Raw genomic sequence first — 9,871 nt, 5'->3', positions numbered from 1 at the left:
TCAGCGTACTCCAAGGACGAACTTCAAATCCTAAAACATATATCATCTGACACTGTTAGGTAAGATTTCTGGAGCTCTCCCGACTCTGTAAGATATCCAGCTGATTTTGTCACTGAAGAAACTTGAAGGCAGGTTTCTAACTAACTAGGCCAACTATAAAACACATTTGATTGATGCCAGGGGACAGTGGGGTTACTCTATAGGGTGAAAAAAAAAAAAAAAAGTGAATCACCAAATCTGGAGCATTTAACCTAGATCTGCTTTGAGGTTTAATTCACAACTTTAAATGCAGAGTATTACATGGGTGTTTTTCCTCTTAAAATATTCAAAGGGATTTAAATATGGGATTAGCCAGTCAGCCCACCCAAGGCTTCTTCCCTAAAAGGTAGACGGGACATTGAAAAGGTCCCTTCTGTGCTTCAGTGAGTTCACATCCTCGAATTTATATGATTTTCCTGCATCCATATGTCAAGGGTCAGAGGGGCATCTCTGCTCTCCTAGCTTCTGTGGACTTGTCTGTAAGGCAGGAATTTGCTACCCAGTTTCCCAGGATCAAATGAGAGCTCTGCTAGCTCTGAGCATTCTGTGAAGTCTGAGGGCATGTCAGGAGGGCATGGTGACCTCCAGTACCTTGGGCCTGGCTCTGAATGCTCCCTATCGTGGGAGACCTCACAGACGGGCCTGGAAAGCAAACTTGGCACTGAAACCACTCTCACCCTTTTGCCAGGAGACCACAGAGGCACAGACATGCATCATGGGACTTCCGAGCATGATGGGTAGTTGGCAGTACTCCATCAATATTTGTTGAATTACAATTAAATAAAAACTAATTTCTGGCATTTCCTCTGGGAGGTTAAGGCTCTAAGGCCTTCAGGCCTCCCCAGAGAGCACAGGGCTCAATGGGAACACAGAGAGCAGTGTGGTCACCTCCACCGGGTTTGGAAGAGTCTTCAGAAAGGAAGTGAAGAAGGTGGGCGGACAACAGATGGCCTCATGCAAAGGGCATCACAGACAGAGGACTTACCCGTCACCTAAAGCAGGAAGGAAAGCTTTCTCAGGAACTCCAAACCAGCTTGATAAGGGACTGTTCCCCCAGTGGACTCCTAGAACAATAATTGTTGGTAGAGCAGGAAAGTTTTATCAATGACTCTAGTCTGGCTCGGGGATCAGAACACCCCATTAAGAAAATAAAATGCTCCGTCTGCATTTACTGAGAGCCCGAGGCAACTTGGAGTGGCTTGAATGGGATTGCCAGAGTGGCCTGCTCACCTTCTTCTCTTCCTCCACTAAAAGGAACTCTGGTGCTAAGGATTTTCCAACCTGCCCTCTGTTCCATAGGAGATCTGGTGGATTTAGAAATTTACCCAAGAGATAGGACTTTTCTACCATCCTAAGAGACTTGAAGGCATTGGAAAAATCCCTGCCAGCTATTTATTTTGTTCCTGCCATAAGCTTGTTTATTGAAGAATGTATTGTGCTCAAGTTTTCACTGCTGAATTTGTTAAATTCTCTATGATATACTTTTACTGTTCAGAAAGGTCCAGCCAGATTTTTCTAGCAGGACTCAAGTCAGAACTTCTGCTTCCTAGGCATTATCTCCATGGTAAAAATGAGTGCAGTTTTAAAAATGAGGTGGGAAAACGGTTTTTAAGAACATGTAATGGTCCCCTAAAAGGAGTACATGGAATGCATTCAAAGATTTGGAAGGGAAAAAGGAGCATGCTTATATGCTTTAGGAAATAATTAATTGAAAAGGGAAATGCTTTACTGGTTCAATGTCTCTCAAAACACTGAATTCTAATCAATTCCACTGAGTACCTACTCACCATGGGGACACAAAGATAAATTATTTTAGTCTCAGATGGTTCATTCTAACTGCTCAGCACCTCCATTGCCTGAAGACCCTTTCGTTTATTTTGGATGTATTAGCTAATTAATTAGCTAACTTTAGGCACATGGATATTTTCTCATCACGAAAATGGGTGCCATTTGTTGAAGGGTGATCATTAACAAAATGATTTGTGTTTATTCTAAGTGCTTTTTTTAAATAGCTACTCAGACAGTCTTCTATAAATAAAGAGGGAGAAAACAAAGACAACATTTTCTATGGTGGAATCCATTATTTAAGCCATATATACAGAGAAGTTATTATCTGCTGGACCAAATTCAGGCCATCAACACCCTTAAAAATATTATAACTTTATCAAAGACCCAGAGGTACTTTGAAAAGCCTGTGTTTCTCAGCAAATATAGGAACCATGATCAAAATGCATGGGGTCACTGTGATTTTGACTCTAGCATGGTTTAGAATCTATTTGGCAGAATGGAAATGCTTAAGCTACTAAAATTCCTGAATTTTTTGACTCAAGTACAGTGGATTGTGAAGAGCTATAGAGTGTCACATCCTGAAAAGTACCTGGTTCGGTTCAATAATAGGGCATGTCAGCCCTTGGCTCCATTTCAGTGTCAACTACGTCACCCCAGAGGAAGTTCCACCTCTGTGCTCGTCAACAATCCTCTGGATTATAAAAATTCAACTAGCTCACTGTGCACGATGCTTATCTGTTGCCAACATTCTCTTACAAGGTATTTTCCAAGCCCTTTCCCAAGCGTGTTTCCATGATTGTGACACTGGCGATTAATTCTTCAGGGCAGAATTGTTTATCATATTCTGCACCTTGCAAAACACATATGGAAGTCTCTGCCTCAAGATTTCTTGCTGTCCTAGGGCCCAGAGTCCTGGAAGTACTTTGCCATTTCGAGTGGAGTTTTTTTCAAGTGTGCATCGCTATCCTGGATATCAGCAGCTGTTGCATCATCTTGGCAGCTGGGCCTGGGCCGTTAATCCCTGAATCTTTTTGCTCCAATGGTGAAAATAGAGTATGGGTCAGAGCAGTCCCATCCTTGCCCTGCTCTGCTCTGACAGCCATAATTACAACTTCCCAAAGCTCTGAGGCACTGTGCCCACTGCACCTGGCATCAACCCCATTTTAAGAAGAAAATACCATATTAGCCCCTACAAACAAGTAAAGTTACTTGTTTAGGATTGCCCAGGGAGTTAAAGGTAGATCTAGAGTTAGGATACTGTCTTCCTGGGTCATAACCTTAGGATCAGCCAATTACCCTCTGCTCAAGTAAATAGTGTTTATTTAAAAACTGGAGGAGAAATTGGAAGAAAACTATGGGGTGATGCAGAATGGGGGTGGGGAGACTCTCCTGTGTCTCCCCGGAGGACAGAGCAAGGGCTAATGAGTTGCAGCTACAGGGTCACCATCTCTGGCTTGATACCTAAAAGAATTTTGTACCCCCAAATGGAATATCCCCAGATAGTGATTTCTCAGTCGCTAGAGGTATTCAAGCAAAGGGCTTATCTCAACGGTTTTGTAGAGGCCATTCCTTCACTGAGGTGGGATGATGGATTGAGCCAAAGGATTTCTGAGGTCTTTTCCAAATCTATGATGATGTGGCCATTTTTTAAATTGACTTCTGTGTATTCTATTTGATCATTAAGAAACTGGCAGGCTTTGCCAAGAGTTCAGTGGCTCCCAGCATAGAAGTGGCTACCCTTTCCCACTTGCTAAAAGTGTCCAACACAAAATGACTGTGAGATCTTGGCCCATAGAGAATGTTGTGGAATTTTAGAGCTGATGGGACCTGCAGCGCTTATATACTCTAAGTTATGTCATGTTAAAGATGAAACCCAAGCTCAGAAAAATGATATAAGTAGCCATCCAATGCTGAGACTAGATCATGTGTATCCTTGACATCCACCCTAGCAGTCTTTCACTTTTCACTCACGAATCAGTTATTTTTTTGAGCATCTATCACATGACAGCCCTTATCTAGATGCAGGAAAGCCAAGACTAAAGGGAGTATGACAAACAAGCTCTACTCTCGTGCTGCATGTACTTAGAAGGAAGGAGACACACAATGTTGAGAAAATTAAGTAGCTAAACTTAATCAAATGACTTTATTTGTAAAGTCACTGAAATGTATAACTTTCCCCTCTTTTGTTCCAGGGGTATAAAAGTTGAACAATTGTAGGAGTGTATGTGGTTGTAGTGATAAGCCCCATGTGCTTTCATTGACTGTATGTTTTATGTTAAAACGTCACAGCCCCAAGGTAAATTGCATATTGTATATTGTTGGACGTATACTTAGCTGGTATGCAGCCCATGTCTTCCGGCACTACTGTGTGAATTCCAATCACTGTGAATGAAATGTTGTATGTGTTAATGTATTTAATATATGTAACTTAATAAATTAGCATTGAAAGCCGCAGAATTTTAATAATTAGGTCAATTCTTTTGTTAATCTGTTTGTTTATTCTCCTTTCTAGATGAAGGCCTAAGGAAAACTTCTTGGGATTTTAAAAATGCATTTAGTGCCCCCTGTACTTGAATACAAAATGGCAACTAATTTTTCACAGGTTATAATAAATCTTGGAGCAAAATGACTGTGAAACCCCACAGATTGTGCCATTCTGGTCAGATGAGGGGAAAGGAGAGAAGGAAGGAATCTACTGAGCTCATTTTATGATTTAGGAGACTGTGGTTAAGTGGTTTAAACTCATGTCAAACAACACTGAAAAAGAGAAACAGAGGCCAGAGAAAGCCATGATAGTACGTGATGGAGCCAGAATCTGGACCCCATTGTCTCTGACACTGTACCCTGCTGCTTTTCATGGCAATCAGCAGTCAGTAAGAGTCACAAGGGTTCAATGCACCTGTATCTTTCCATTTTCCAGAGCAATAGCTACAGTCGCTATTGATGCTTAGCCAATATTAGGTTGGGACTATATTGAATTGCCGTTTCCATGGGTCAAAATGGTCACATAGAAATTTCATTTGTTTCCAGCTCACAGTTGTCAGTAAAACCAGACACGGATTCAAGGACAAGGGAATCAGGCTTTCCTCCAAAACTTCAATCTCAAAATTTTCCCTCCCAGTGAGAAACCTGGAGATGTAGTGATGTCCTTCTGAAATTCATTTTCCCACATTTGGCTTGTACCCGACTCCTGAAAAACCAAACATGTCTTACACTTATGGAGAGAAATGAATTATTTGCCCTAAATTGATTAAAAATTTAATTTTTCTTTGTAAAATATCTACAAAAGTCATGATGCCAGTTCTCCAGAGGAATAATGTTGGGTGTTCATCTAATCTAGATCACCAAAGACAACTTTTCCAATCAATTCTCAGAAGGACTTTCCGTCCCTAGGAACTTTGGAGCAAGGAGACAAAATTAACCAACTGTTAGGTATTTTAAGTATCATCCCTGTTTACATTGCTTGCACTCACCCACACATATTAAACTAATAATAATAATAATGCCCCAGGCTGGAATTACTGAACATAGTAGATCCACAGTCAACAGACCTGTGTTCCAGGCCAGGTCTGCCAACTGGCACGTTCTGAGGTCTTGGGTCAAACACTTCACTTCTAAAGATCACAGTTGTTTTCCTCTGAGAATCAGGAGCAGAGGTGGATAAAGTGAGTTAAGTTGCTTCCATTTGCAATTCAGACGCAGATCTCAATGATTCTGTGCTTTTAATTCTGGACTTTCAAATGAGCTTCCCTTTCTCAAGTGTGTCAGGAGAGTGCAGAGGGTTTCTCCAAGTGAAAGCAAAGTTACCCATGGACCTCACACTGCAAAGTTCTCCAGTTGGCATGCAGGGCCCTTGCCTCCTCAGTGCAGCAAACAGAAGTGCGGCTGCAACTAGGACGTCCCCCAGGCTCGGTGAATGCCGCTCCTTTCTGACAGCTCTCTTCATTCCCCCTCCACTCTCCCGACCCCTCTGACTCTCACTGGGCGTGGCGGCCACTCCCCATTCCCTATAAGCAGCCCAGGGCCCCTCACAGGCTGATGATGGGCTTTAACATCAGGACTCAGAGCAGGCATTTCCTGTGTTCTTACCACCCTGAGCTCAACTCTTCCTACAGTTCGTCTTATTTTGCCACGGGATGAGATGCCACTATGATCCCATTTTACAGGTGAGGGAAATGAGGTTTAAGAGACAAAGTCCACTTGCCCAGAATTACCCAGCTAAGCCGGATTCAAACCCAGGCAGGGAAAAAGAGCCCAACTCTCAAAGCTTATTGTTAGCAGTAAATAACAATAGCTAATGTATGTTGAGCATTTGGAGGGTGAGCACTTCGCCTGCATCATCTCACTTAATCCTCCATCACAGCCTGATTTCCCAGCTTAGGTCAGTAAAACACATCTTCTCCCACAGAGACTGACATTCCCAGTCATCCTCAAAAGATGCCTGAGTCTTCCATTCAACATACTAACCCATCGATTGAACTACCACTCTAACCCCAGGAGGGATGCCAGGATGCCCTCCCTTCCTGAATGCCAGGTCCCACCTGACATCCCATTCCTGGTATCCATAATAGGAGCATTGGCGCCACCACTTTCCGGTCAACCCACCCTTAGCCAAGCGGGGGCACCCTAACTCCGGCCAGGCCCAGCTCCCAACTACAGAGTCACTGGGCTCCTTTCCACTGGACCCAGGGTCCTCTGCAACACTGCCATCCACCCAGGGCACTCTCTGAAGCCCCGTTTCATCTTTGTTTCTATTCTCTATTCTGCTTTTGTCAACTACAGAAATATCTGAGCACCTCACCCGTGCCAAGCACACACCAAGCATGTTGCAAGTACAATTTCCTTTCAGCATCACAGAACCCTGGAGAGAAGGTGCCATTATCATCATGACTGTTGGGCAGATGAGGAATGTGAGGCTTGGTGAGTCTCAGTGCCTTGCTCAAAGCCATGCAGCCAGAGTGACAAATCTGGATTTGGACCCAGCAGTCAGGCTCATTCTAGCTTTTTGGCCACTCTCTTGTTCTGCTTCTCTGCTGTACCCATGTCTCTCCCTTTTACCTACTGTGTGGTCTTGGGCAAGTTGTCTAACTTCCTTGGGCCTCAGTGAGGATCCCTAAGCTCACACCAGCCCTTAGAGTCTAGGGTCCCAACTAAGCAATGCCAGAATGGTCATCATCCCCATATGACAGAAGAGTAAGGTCAGCTCTCGCTTTTTCAGGGGACATTCTGCTCCGAGCCCTCTCCTCTCTGGGCTGGGCCATCAGGCAGCAGCATCAAAGCCTCTCAGCAAGCACCGCCTGCAGCTGCCCCCAAGCCAAGCTGCTTGACAGGCTCCAAGTTTATCTCATGCTTTTCAGGGCAACAGTTCTAATTGTTTTAATTCTGACTGCACAGTGGTGGGACTGGGGATGCGATAAACTGAAAAAGCCGATGCCCTAGGCCATACCCCAGACCACCCAGACTAATTAAATCAGAATCTCCAATAGGGTAACAACCATACTTTTTTTTAACTTCCATGTAATTCAAATGTGCAACCGGAATTGACAACCAGAATTTTCAGAGCACTTGTGTATTCAAGCTCTGATGAAGCTCAGGTCTGCGTTACGTTCTCAGCTCCCCGGGGCTCCAGCCCGGAGACCTCGGACAGCTGCGTTAGTCAAGTGGAGCTTTCCTCATCTGCAAAACGGGAATGACAGTAGTTCGTGTGTCATGGTGCCCTTATGAGGATAAAGTGACAGTGCATGGCCCCTGGTCAGTGCTCAGTAAGTGGCTGTCAGAGTGACCAGGAAATTCTGCTCTCTCTCTTTCTTCTCTTCCACGTTTAAGCAAACTCCAATCATGGAAATGATAAAATCATAATGAAATGGGGTAGGGCAAGTGATGGGCAGGGGACTTGGTCATTCATTCTTTCAACTGGCATTTAATAAGCACCCTGCATGTGTTAGGTTTGTGCTGGGTGCTGTGAGTGAAAGAGACATGGCCTATTGAGCTTGCCAAGCTTCCACGCCGTGGAGTTGAAATTGTGAGGAATTGATACATAAAATAAAGGAATTAATTAATTAACTAATTAATTAAAACACATTGTGATGAACAATCTAAAGGAAACAAACAAGGTGTGAAGATAGAGAACAACACGGGAGACCCACAGTTCCATACGGGTGGTTTAGTGTGTTTGACTCAGTTAGCATTTGGACTTGTGACTCTACCACATAATTACTGACTAATAGCAAGTGTGACTCACTCAGGGGGTACTGCTAATTACTAGGACCATCAGGGCAAAGAACAAGATGGCTGAGCATTGGCCAGCCGCCAGCTGTCTCTGAGCCAAAAGCAAATGAGTTGCACCTTGGACTCGTTTGGCACGGCTAGTAACAACCAGCATACCGATCCTCAGAACTCCACCCCACGCTCTCAGATGGGAAACATTTCTCCTGCAGCCTCTGCATGGAGATCAAGAACCTCTCTTGACACTCCCTGCTGTTTTCAAGATTAACACCCAGCTGGACTTTGCTTCCCTCTGTGCTAGGGACTCTCCCAGGTTTTGCCTTTGTTCTGGAGAAAACAATCTCACACCATAAGAAAAACTATCAGCATGCGTCTCTCTCCCAAGAGTTCCATGGGAAGGAGAATGGGTCTGGATGACAATACTCTTTTTACAGAGAAGTAAACTGAGGTAAGAGAAGAAACCATCGTGCCCAGGGGTTCATAGGAATAAATGAAGCCATGTCTGATCAACCCCAGCACTGTGTTCCTAGCCCCTTGCTGCCTCCTAGAGGATGCCGTCCTAGAGGATGGACAAAAAGGTTAGAGATGCCCAACTGAGGGAGTCTGCATGGAAAAAGCAAATCCCTGTAAATCCCTGTGGATTTGGTGCAGGCAGGAACAGAGAGGTAAGGCACCAATGGACTGAAACCTTTCCATGCCCCAAGACACTCTCCCCTGTCCATCTATTCATGACACTAGAACTTCAAAGCCATCGCCATTTCCCATCAAGCATCCCAAGGCAGAACCTGGAGCCATCTTAGACTGGCCACACCCCATTACCTTGACATTTCACCACTTACTCAGGCTGATCCCATCTTCTCTTTATTTCAACAGCCTTCTCACTGGCCTCCCTGCTCCAAGTGAAGCCCACTCCAGCCCATCCACCACACAGCAGCCAGAATGGGCTTTCTATAACAAATTGGATCATATAGCTCTCCTGCTTTAAAATGCTCTAGAAGCTTCCTACCCTTCTCTGGGGGAAATCCAAGCCCCTGCACTTGGCTTCCAAGGCCCTTCCTGATTCAGCCCTTATCAGTCTCTCTGCTTCAGATGGTGCCCCCTTCCCCTTAGTTATAGGCAGTGGTGTGTTGATAAATGTCTAATAACCAGCTAACCAAAAAAAAAGCCCTGATCTGTACCATTTGCCAATATCCATGATGTAAATATTTCCACCATGAATAATTTCAAGCAGCCAATGTGTTACTACTGATCACAGTTGGCAGGAGATGCTTAGTAGCACACCACTGTATATTTCTATCACACAGATACAATAAAAACAAATAACCTCAAGGGGCTAGATAACAATAAACTATAGTGATAACTGAGAAGCGGTAAGTTCTGAGTATTTGTTACCTTTGTTTTAATATAATTGAAATGTAAATTTATATAATTTAATCTTCATCATGGCTCTGTTTAATGACCAATTCACAAAATTCCTGAAAAGCTAACATTCAGCTCTTGCAAACTGGTATATACTGGCATTGCTTTTTCATATCTCTTGGCCTGCTTTTCTGGAGAAAAGCACTTGGCCTCTCCCTCCCAGGTGGTGAACTCCTATTCATTCACCAAGACTCAGCTCAGGTGTCACTTCCTCTGTGGAGCCTTCCCTGAATGACCCCTGCAGGAGTTCCCACAGACACACCCCCCAACCCCCCAGTGCAGGCCCACCGTCTGCTTGCCCATTTTCCCCCCATTAGATGGCGTCTTATTCACTCTTGAGAGCTAGCATCAAGTGGAACCTAATAAATGTTTGCGGAGCCAACTTTTAAACATAGTTCCA

The sequence above is a fragment of the Manis pentadactyla genome, chromosome 3 (assembly GCF_030020395.1).
Source record: "Manis pentadactyla isolate mManPen7 chromosome 3, mManPen7.hap1, whole genome shotgun sequence".
Taxonomy (NCBI): Eukaryota; Metazoa; Chordata; class Mammalia; order Pholidota; family Manidae; genus Manis; species Manis pentadactyla.
Note: the sequence above shows the minus strand (reverse complement) of the source record.